Genomic DNA, 10,343 nt, shown 5'->3' with positions numbered 1-10,343 from the left:
ATAAATTCTTCCAGAGGGTATGATACAGAAGACTTGGTTTCTGGCAATCACTCGCTCTTAACATACAGACTGTATATTCACTTTTTTTTTTTTTTTTTTTGGCATGGTTCTGATTGGAGAGTGATCATCTTTCTGCAGCTCTAGTTGTCCCGGGAGTCAGTGGGACTTCTTCACTTCCAAGTTGTGCAAGTCCATTGCCAAGTATAGCACTTTCTGTGTGTGCCTTGTTGGGGACTGGAACTTCTCATACTTTCTTAATTTGGTCAGAGAAACCAGCCTCCGACTGCATGTGGACATTGCCTACTGCTTGCCGGCCACTCCATCCCTTTGGGCTGAGAAAGCAGCATGAGGCCTATCTAGTTTGAGCCTTCCTTTGCTAGAAGATTCATTCCTATAGTAAATTTCAGGGAGGAGAAATAGAAGTAGTCTTTTGTTTAGAAGTTGACCTATCTAGATGAAGACTTCTATGGAAAAATAGTCCGGCTGCTTGGATGTGGTAGAACACCCCTGTGCAGCTGGTACTTTGGAGGAATTGGAGGCCAGCCTGGGCCATATCCAGAGACCCTGTCTCTAAACAACAAACAAACAAACAAACAAACAAGCGAAGGGAAAGTTCAGTGTCCTGTGTTTGCATATAAATGCTTTCTGCTTTTATTTATCTTATGTGTATGAGTGTTTTGCCAGCACATAGGCATGTGCAACAATGTGTGTATGCCTGGTGCCTACAGAGCCTAGGAGAGGGTGTTAAATGCCCTGGCACAGGAGTTACAGATGGTTGCGAACCACCATGTGGGTTCTAAGACCCAAAACTAGGTGGTCTGCAGTAGAGATCACCAAGTCTCTTAGTGATCGAAACACCCAGCTGATTAAATATAAACTCGTAAGGACCCAGATTAATAGACACGTGAGTCAGAAGAAATCGAGTTAGATAGAAATGGTGAAGACAATTGAAATACAGTGACTTAAGACCATGGAATTTGGATCAAGAGGGCTAGAGCATGTATCTGGCTTTCTTGCCTTCTCCGGGAAACCACAAGTCAATGCTCTTACCATGGAGCCCTGGTCTCCTCCCCTCTGCCAAGGGAATTAATGGAGTCATTTTGCTAGAATCTATACTTGGCCAGAACAGAGATCTTTGTTTCTACAAAGATCTACAGAAAGTACTACAGAAGCTTAAGACAGCTCCTGGCACTTAGTAGGTACTAGTTTTGTGTTTAAGTGAACAGCTCCCCTTCAGAATGACTAAAATGCTCGAGCCTTTCTCTGATGCCTGTACACGGTTTCTCTGCATCTTGTGGAAGGTATGGTTTCACTGGGAAGTTCCCATTGTTCTTTAACATTAATAGTTAATGGACCCTGCCAGGAAAACAACTCCAACCATTAACAACAACAAAAAACTAGCGGTGTGCTTAAATAGCTCAGTTCTGTCGGCTGTCATTCATCAAGTACTTATGGGCTTGAACTGGAGCAGATGCAACCATCTGAAGCATCAGCCAGGTCTAGCATCTTTTTAATTGTTTGCAAAACAAGATAGTGTCTGGATATCCCTCATCTATTGAACAGAAGACTGTTCCCAATATTACCTTCACCTTTGTTTCTACTAGCAAAGGATGCCAGTAATCCACAGTTTACTGTGATTGTTTTCATTTGTGTGTGTGTGTGTGAAAGTGTATATGTGTGAGAGAGTGTGAGTGTGTATGAGAGAGTGTTGTGAGACAGTGTGTGTGTGTAAGGGAGTGTGTATGTGTGTGTGTGTGTGTGTGTGTAAGAGAGAGAGAGAGAGAGAGAGAGAGAGAGAGAGAGAGAGAGAGAGAGAGAGAGCGCACACATGTACCGTAGTAAGGTTATAGTGGCTGGATGACAACTTGCAGGAGCTGTTTTCTCCTTCTACCATCTGAGTCCTGGGGATTGAACTCAGGTCTTCGGGCTTGCTGGCAAACATGTTTACAACCTGAGTCATCTCTCCTACCCCGTGTTGGGCTTAGCCAGAGTTTATGCTTTGGATGCCATGCTAATGTGGTACTGACTTCCAAGAATAGAGGCCAAGACCTGTGTAGCTTGCTTTGTTAAGTAGAAAAAGAAAAACATACTACTGAATTTGTAGTTTTTATTACAGTCAAGAAATGAATTCTCATAAACGGAATTGCTTAGGCCAGCTTCTAATCAGAAAGTTGAAATTATCTGTGGCAACGTGACCACTAAAACCTTGTATACTGTGAGAGCATTTCAATAATTAATGCATGTTTCATCGAGAGTAATTGACAGGAAGGTTAGAAATGTTACGGCCATCTGTATTTGATTTATACACGAGACTGCTTAAAGGGACAGGCAGGTAACTCTTGCTTTTGGGGTAAGCACGATTTTCTTCCAACTTCTCTAAGTAGCAGAACAATTTATTAGAGTTTTTTTTCTTCTCATTGCCTCTCATTCTTATGCTATAATCCTCTTTGGAGAGTAATATATATATATATATATATATATGCGCACACATACACATAACACACATATATACAAATATGTGTGTTATATGTTATATACTTTATATGGTATATGTATCATATATAATATATATAATATGCTTCTCTGTGTGTATGCATATAGAGATACAGTTTAAATTCTTCCCCAAATGATGAACTCTAACATCCTAAGCAATTCAACGGTATCTTAAAAGCCGCATATCTAATGACCTATGAGAGAAATTCCCTCCCGTGTTGTGAATGTATTCGTTCTCCTCAGTTCCACCGCTTTGAAGATTTATTCTGGCAGTTTTCACTCTTCCGCGGGTCAGCCTACCTGACTTGTATTTGCTAACAAACACCAATAATAGCACTAGGATCTTAATGAGATGGTTATAATTGTACCTATTTGGTTGTGAAATAGAATATTCACATTTATAGACATAACATGGTCATGAGAATACTGAAGGATATCCAAGACGTTCTGAGCGCTAAAACCTAAAGGGCATTACATAGCTGTCTAGAACGCAGTCCTCACTTAGACCAATAAACTCATCTAAACACGCCTTCATCCAGAATCCAGAGTATTTATCATTGGTTAGGACACTAAAAACTGCCTAGGTCTCTGGCGGCTTGATTCTTGCAGTCAAATAAGGAAAGCCTCCTCCTAGGCATCTTATACATAGCACAAACCTTAACAAAATATAAAACTGAATGGCTGTACAGGGGTCACACATGACCTCCTCCCCCACCTATATCTCTTGGACTTCGTGCTTTAGGAAAGTGTGCCGCTGTCGATCCAGTCATCAAGGCAAGGACCTAAAGTTAGCCAAGCTGATTCCTGCCCTCTTTCCTCTTCATCACAGCCATTCCTACGCTCTGCAATGCTAAGTGCTTACTACCGACTGGCTCTGCTTTCCTTCCTCCATCCCTATGTTGACAGCCTATTTCCTAGTAATTTCAGGGAGGGAAGCTGGACAGTACCGACCATCATTTCTTTACTAGATATATGCTCCAGACTGTTCCCAGAACGATGGTTTAACCATCAAAGTGCCACTAAGATGGTCCCAGTTCTTTGTAGACATTCTCCCTGTGATATTGCAATAATTGCCTTGCAGGCAAAACTTCCATCATGCTATACAAGGTAGAGCTTTGCTAGTATGGGCTGAACCTGGCATTGCAATGACAATTCTTGCCCTGTACCTCACTCTCGAGTTACAAGAACATAAGAATGACATCTACCCAAGCCCAGTAACCAGCATTTTTCACTTCCCATATCATTCAACATATCTTTATTGCCAGACCTATTTAGATTTATGTGATTGAGCACAAAGCTGCTATGTGCCAAGAAGACTTGTGGCATGCTAAAAGCAAGCTCGCACACTGTATTTTGATTTTAAATCCAGCATGTTTATAGCTGAGCATAACATATTAATACATAAGCTATATAAATATTTTAAATGTTGGGCGATAGGCCTTTGCAAACAAGTCAGCTCAGTGTTTATGAGAGATGGATAAAAGATTTTTTTGAATGGTGAGGTGAATATTTTACAAGGTTTGGTATAAGAAATAAATGTTGGCTTTGGAGATGAGTGGACAGATATTTTAAGGTCAACCATTTGGTTGGGCCTGGTCCTGATCTCCAAGGCCTGAGGTGATGTGAAGGCGGGAGTGTCTGGCAATGGTCTTGGAACATTGTGTGCCTGAGGAGGGTTGGTACCCAGTAAATTGGCTGGAAGAGACAATGACACAGTGACAGAGAACAGGAAGAGGGTGAAGAGAGGTACTGGGAAGGGCAAACATGTTAGATGGGCCAAGACGGCTGTGCCTGAGAAATGGAAGAATGTTACCTGATGGAACAAACAGAGAGAAAACGTCACAGAGTGCCACAATACAAGGGAACACATAAAGATGAAGCTGAGGATGAAGAGGATGGTAATAGCACATAACACATGGCATTCGCAAGAATAATGCTTAACTCCAGACCACAGATGCATAGCATTAATGATAGGGCAAGAAGGAGTTTGTAAGAACCCTCCTGTATTAACCATTTGGTCTTAACTATGCTCCACCTGACCTACCTCTTATGGCTATACAAATGTGTTAGATAAATGTTTCTTAATAAAAATCCTCTTTCTAAAAATAAAATAGCAATTAATAATAAAAGTAACCAAATCTAATAATAATAGCCCTAGAGCATGCTTGAGGCCCCACCGTTTGTCATAGGCAGAACTGAGGTTAGAGCTTGGTTATCTGGGGCTCACACTCCCTCTGAGAAGCTGTTGTCAAGATGGAAAGGGATGGAGCCCTGTCAGGATTGTACCTGCAAAAGAGTGTCCTAGAGTTGGCAAATGCCCCTCAGAGCAGAAGAGTTCTGATCAAGGACACTAGAGAACTAGATTGAGGCTGTGTCACCGTCTGACCATTACTGCCCCCAATACATGGAAGTCACCTCTTTAGCCCTCTCTGCTCTGACTGGATGGGGAAGTTAATTTCCAAAGAGGTTGGGTGTAACGCTTCTTAGCAAAGGAAGAACACTTAAAAACCGAGCCAGTAGAAATGGAATTACTGTGGAAGGATTTAAAATAAATTTTAGCTGGGCAGTGGTGGTGTATAATGTTAATTTCAGCAGTTGGGAATCAAAGGCAGGAGGATCTCTGAGAGTTTGAGGCCAGCCTGGTCTACAGAGCGAGTTCTAGGACATCCAAGGCTGTTACACAGAGAAGCCCTGTCTTGAAACATAGATAGATAGATAGATAGATAGATAGATAGATAGATAGATAGATAGATAGATAGATAGATACATACAAAGGGGTTAAGATTCAGAAGTGATTCTTACTTCCTTGACATTTTTCCGGGCTCCTTCCTTTTCCCTCTTTCCTTTCTTCTGCTGTGCTGTGAGTTCTTTATATCTTTGAGATACCAAAAATAGATGAGAAGATGAAAAGATGCCAAACATACGAAACGATATATTTTAGGAGAGGAAGCTTGTTTCCTAATTTTCTGAGAAATTGCCATACTGATATCCAAAGGGGCTGTATTAGTTTGCACTCACACCAGCAATGCAGGAGTGTTCCCTTTATCCCACATCCTCTCCAGCACAAGTTGTCATCAGTGTTTTTGATCTTGGCCATTCTTAGAGGTGTAAGATGGAATCTCAAAGTTGTTTTGATTTGCATTTCTCTGATGACTAAGGATGTTGAACATTTCCTTAAGTCTCTTTCAGCCATTCTAAAATTCCTCTGTTGAGAGTCCTCTGTTAGGTCTGTACAGCATTTTTTTAAATGTGTTATTTGTTCTTTTGATGACCAATTTCTTGAGTTCTTTATATATCTTGGAGATCAGACATCTGTCTGATATGGGGTTGGTGAAGATATTTTCCTATTCTGTAGGCTGTTGTTTTGTCTTGTTGACCCTGTCCTTTGTTTTACAGAAGCTTTTCCGTTTCAGGAGGTTCCATTTATTAATTGTTTCTCTCAGTGTCTGCATCACAACCTCTTTAATGTGATCTGTCACCAAAGGCAATGACAACTGGCTTGTCATTGAGGTAGAGCACACAGAAGAGATGGAGAGGTGAAGGAAAAGATAATAGGTGTTCTCAATGTTGTACCATTAAAACATCATGAATATCTTTGGGTCCTTAAATCACAATTTCTAAATCAATATATTCATCAGGTGAATCAGAAGAAAAGATGTAATTCATGCCGGCAAATGGTTTGGAGATCCAGAAGAAGAAATAAATGGAAATATGTCATACCGCGACAACCAGGACCCAGGAGCAGAAGGTGAGTGGTTGGGAGGAAATTTACCAAGCCCACAAGAGGCTCAGAGGAAAAGAGGAGAAGCAGCAGAAGCAGTCACCAAAGCCTAAGTGGAAGCCCAGATCTCTGAACTAAGGGATGTTAACTTTTTGGAAACAAGAGTTGAGTCAGAGACAAGATTAAGGCAAAGTGAACAAATTGGCAAATCTAATCAAAACACAGAAACAGACACACTCAGAAAGTTCTTGGACCCTCGGCAGAGATGACACTGGATTTCCTGCCAGGTCTCTTCCTCCCATTACTGTACTCTCTTACCACTGCAGTCCATATTCAACAACACTCCCTGATGAGGGGGTGACAAGAACTAGCCTTCCTGTCCCATGTTTCAAACCCAGCGCCCACAAGGCCAGCGGTGGCACCTGGGAATGCTGCCCATCAGCCCTGCACTTCCCTCTGAGTGACCTTGCTTGTTCATCCCTTCCATGCTCCATTCCCAAGAGAACCACTCTGCAACCCCTGCTGGCAAATTCCCCTCTCGGGATAAGGAAACCCGACTTGTGGTTCTGAATCGCGAAACCAAAACAAAGCTCAAACCTTCCCCTGAAGATTCCCAAACCTGTGGTGTTTTCTGATAGAGACACAGGACTGGGGAAGTACGGTGGGATGTAACGTAGGCATTATGCTTGTCTAGAACTTTGTAACCTGAAAGGCAGTAAAATAACGCACACTGAAAGCCAAAGACACTGAAATAAAAAAAAAAAAAACCTTACGACAAAAGTTTTGACTACAAAGAAACACATAAACGGTAAAATTTTATTTATGTATTTAAAATTTTTAAATTTAATTTTTATTATTTAGTTCAAAGGAAAGATATTTGGGGAAGATAAGCATTAATGGTATTGCTTCTTGAGCCATCATTCTACTACAAACACTGTAAGACATCCTCATGGTATCTAAATAAATGAAGATCTTGTGATTGACAGGAGTGGAAACCATGGACCACAATTAGTGTTTATAGTACTAGAGCAAGTGTAGGTAACTGGACATAAGGATGCTTTGTTAGAATTAAAAGCTCTGAGATATGCAGGGAATGAGAGCAACCTGGAAGCAGGAATTGTGAAAGAAAAGTCATTCCTTATTCATGATTCTGATAATGGGAGTGAAAATTAACCTTAATAGCTAATGGAGAGAGAACATTCAAAAAATGCAAGTCAAATTGCCAGGAGAATAAATAAAAGAATGAAAGAATGGAAAGGAACTTGAGTCAATAACAAAACAAATAACCCATAGGAAACAACAATAGAAAAATATAAAAGGAAAAGAAATAAAATATAGGTTGGAGAAATGGAATAGACCAGTCATTATATATAATGTGAATGGATATAACTCTCTATGAAATATCACATCAGACTGAAAACAGAATTTATCATATGCATTAGATTCCTAGCTACAACAGGTAAAATCCTATGAAGAAAGGTTGGACAGAGGTAGCCCAGATGATTGCATATGAGATCAAAAAGCAAAGCAAAAAAAAAAAAATTCACATTCGAAAGAATCTCGACATAGATTTGAATTCTTTCAAAATGTCCACAAAAGATGCTGTGTAATGGAAAGTGTCATAGCTCATTAAGGAAGAATACTGAACAATATAGCAGCCCAATATGAAAAATTGAATTGCAAGAACTGTGATAACAGACAATAGTTAGGTTGGGATTGTTTTGTCGATCATTTTTCAGAACTAAGAAAACTAAGAATTAAGGACAGATGAAGGAAGATGTGGTGAATTTGAGCCCGATGATCAATCGTGCAGACTGCACACAAGACAACACATATAAACATGTGAGTACACATTTCTACCCAGAACATTTAGGATCTCACCTTGGGCTCATAAAGCGTTTGTACAAGTTAACAGGTAGTTTGAACCTGATCATGCCTTATGTGTATGCCCCAGTATCTGAGCTCCTATGTGAATCATTCCTGTTGTATCTAGAAGAAACAGTGTCTCCTTGGAGTCTTCTACTACCTCTGGCTCTTATAATCTTTCCATTGTCTCTTAGATCTCTGAGCCTCAAGTGGAGGAGTTTGATGAAGACATCCCATGTAGGACTGAGTACTCCAATGTCTCACACTCTCTCAGTATTGCTCAGTTGTAGGTCTCTGTGTTAATCCTCAGGAAGCTTCTGCAAGAAGAAGCTTCTCTTATGTGGGCTGAGTAAGGCATTGATCTACAGGTATAGAAAAATGTCATTAGGAGCTATTTAATTGCTATGTTCTTTAGCAGAATAATAGTATTGGGTTTTCCTCTAGGCCCATGAGCTATATAGTCTCAGGTTCTTGGCCACCCAAGCAGTGTCAGGGATGGGTTCCACATCATGGGGTGGGTCTTAAATCTAGTCAGAAAGTGGTTGGTTACCTCTATAACATTCGTGCCACTATTGCACCAGTTTATGTTGCTGGCAGGCCACTGTTATAGGTTGCAGGATTTGTAACTGTGAGATAGTGGTGATTATCTTTCTCCTCTGGTATCATACTGATTACCTTTTAGTACTATGAATGTTAGTCGGTAGGGAGGAAGCTTCTAGTTAGGCACCAGTTCAACTTCTCTACTGACAACACACATTTTTTAATTTTTTTTTCAAGACAGGGTTTCTCTGTGGACCAGTCCTGGTTGTCCTGGAACTCACTTTGTAAACCAGGCTGGTCTTGAACTCACAAGATAGCAGCCTGCCTCTGCCTCCTGAGTATTGGGGTTAAAGGCATGTGCCATCACCACCTGGCTAACAACACACTTTTAAGGACATGTTCTGTAATTAAGCAATAAATGACCATATTAGCAAACTAAACCATCAATATATGTAACATGAAAGCATGGAAAAGGAATAGTAGATAAAGTTTATTACTGCTAAGCATGAGTATATTCTAATCACTACAGTTGTAATAACAGCTAATCCTAATGTGTAAAAGCAATGGGCAAGGGTTCTGACCAGTTATAATATGGGTGATGGTGGTTAGTGGGTGCTGAAACTCAAGTTTCTGTTGGCTTGGATATTGCAGTAGTTGGAAAGAGGCAAGGGTAGACATGGAGCAAGGGGATGAGATAATCTAGCATTAGGCCAAGACAGTAGTCCCTTCTACTTTTTGATCGAAAGCTTGATTTTTCTGCTTTTTAGAATGTTTTTGTTCAAACATGTTTTGAGGATTTCATTCAATGGATTTTGAATAGATTTGTGTTTCACTTCCTCTAAGATCCACTTCTGCTTCCAAACCCACATTGCAAAACACACACACACACACACACACACACACAAAATTCCAACACTGAGTTCAATTTTTTCTGCCTATATATTCTTCCACATATGTCCATCCACAGGAGCATCATTGCCCTACTAGAAAGCACACCTTTAAAGAAAACCCGTTCTCCCTTTCCTAGCTTTCAGTTGCCAACAACTCCTCAGCTAGAGGTGAGATGGTGTGCTCACCTCCCTTCTTCATTCTGGGTTTTGGTACATGTGCATGCTGACAAATGGCTGGGGAATATTCTTTACAAATGTTTACCCTTATATTTCTTCACTTTGTAGGATGCAACCGAAGCAAGGAACATTAAATAAGAAGCAATTGGCAGGACCTTCACTAGGTGCCGTGAGTACCGTGCAATTTAAGGGTTTTTGATCAGGGAGTTAATATAGGGACACACATTTGTACATCTGTCTATAGAATATCTTCCCTTCCATCACTGACCAAAGAGTAGAAACCAACATTTTTAAAGGGAATTTTGTAAGCTCACTTAGAGAACCTTGTTGTTTAAATTGGTTGCAAATATCCACTTCAGACAAGACGACTTGGCAATTTTAAGCCACCTCATGAGCCTACAGCTGCAGACATTGCTTCAACAGTCATTAGATTGGTTGTACTGTGGTGATTGCAGAGGCACACGCACAGTTGCTGGGAAGCTATCTGTGACCCCTGATTTTTTTTTAGCTGTCTTAGCTGGACCCTTGTCTGCTGGGTGTCCCATCTCTGAGTGAAGTGTCTTCTCATCTCACCCACACGGACATTTTTTTTTTCCTAGTCAGCACAGCTCTAATTGAGTCCCTGGGAATCATATGGGAAGTAGAACACAGGACAT

The 10,343-nt window shown here is 40.6% G+C and overlaps 1 long non-coding RNA gene across 1 annotated transcript; it reads left to right on the top strand.

Moving 5' to 3' along the window:
• Nucleotides 1-6,158: 6,158 nt before the first annotated feature.
• Nucleotides 6,159-9,850, top strand: LOC113457319. Its single transcript, XR_003377916.1, has 3 exons — nucleotides 6,159-6,241; nucleotides 7,954-8,056; nucleotides 9,796-9,850. It is a non-coding gene; the product is annotated as an uncharacterized LOC113457319 (long non-coding RNA).
• Nucleotides 9,851-10,343: the final 493 nt, after the last annotated feature.

Source organism: Microtus ochrogaster, chromosome 22 (assembly GCF_000317375.1).
Source record: "Microtus ochrogaster isolate Prairie Vole_2 chromosome 22, MicOch1.0, whole genome shotgun sequence".
Lineage (NCBI taxonomy): Eukaryota > Metazoa > Chordata > Mammalia > Rodentia > Cricetidae > Microtus > Microtus ochrogaster.
The sequence above is the reverse complement of the archived record's forward strand: the minus strand, read 5'-3'. Positions and strand labels throughout refer to the sequence as shown.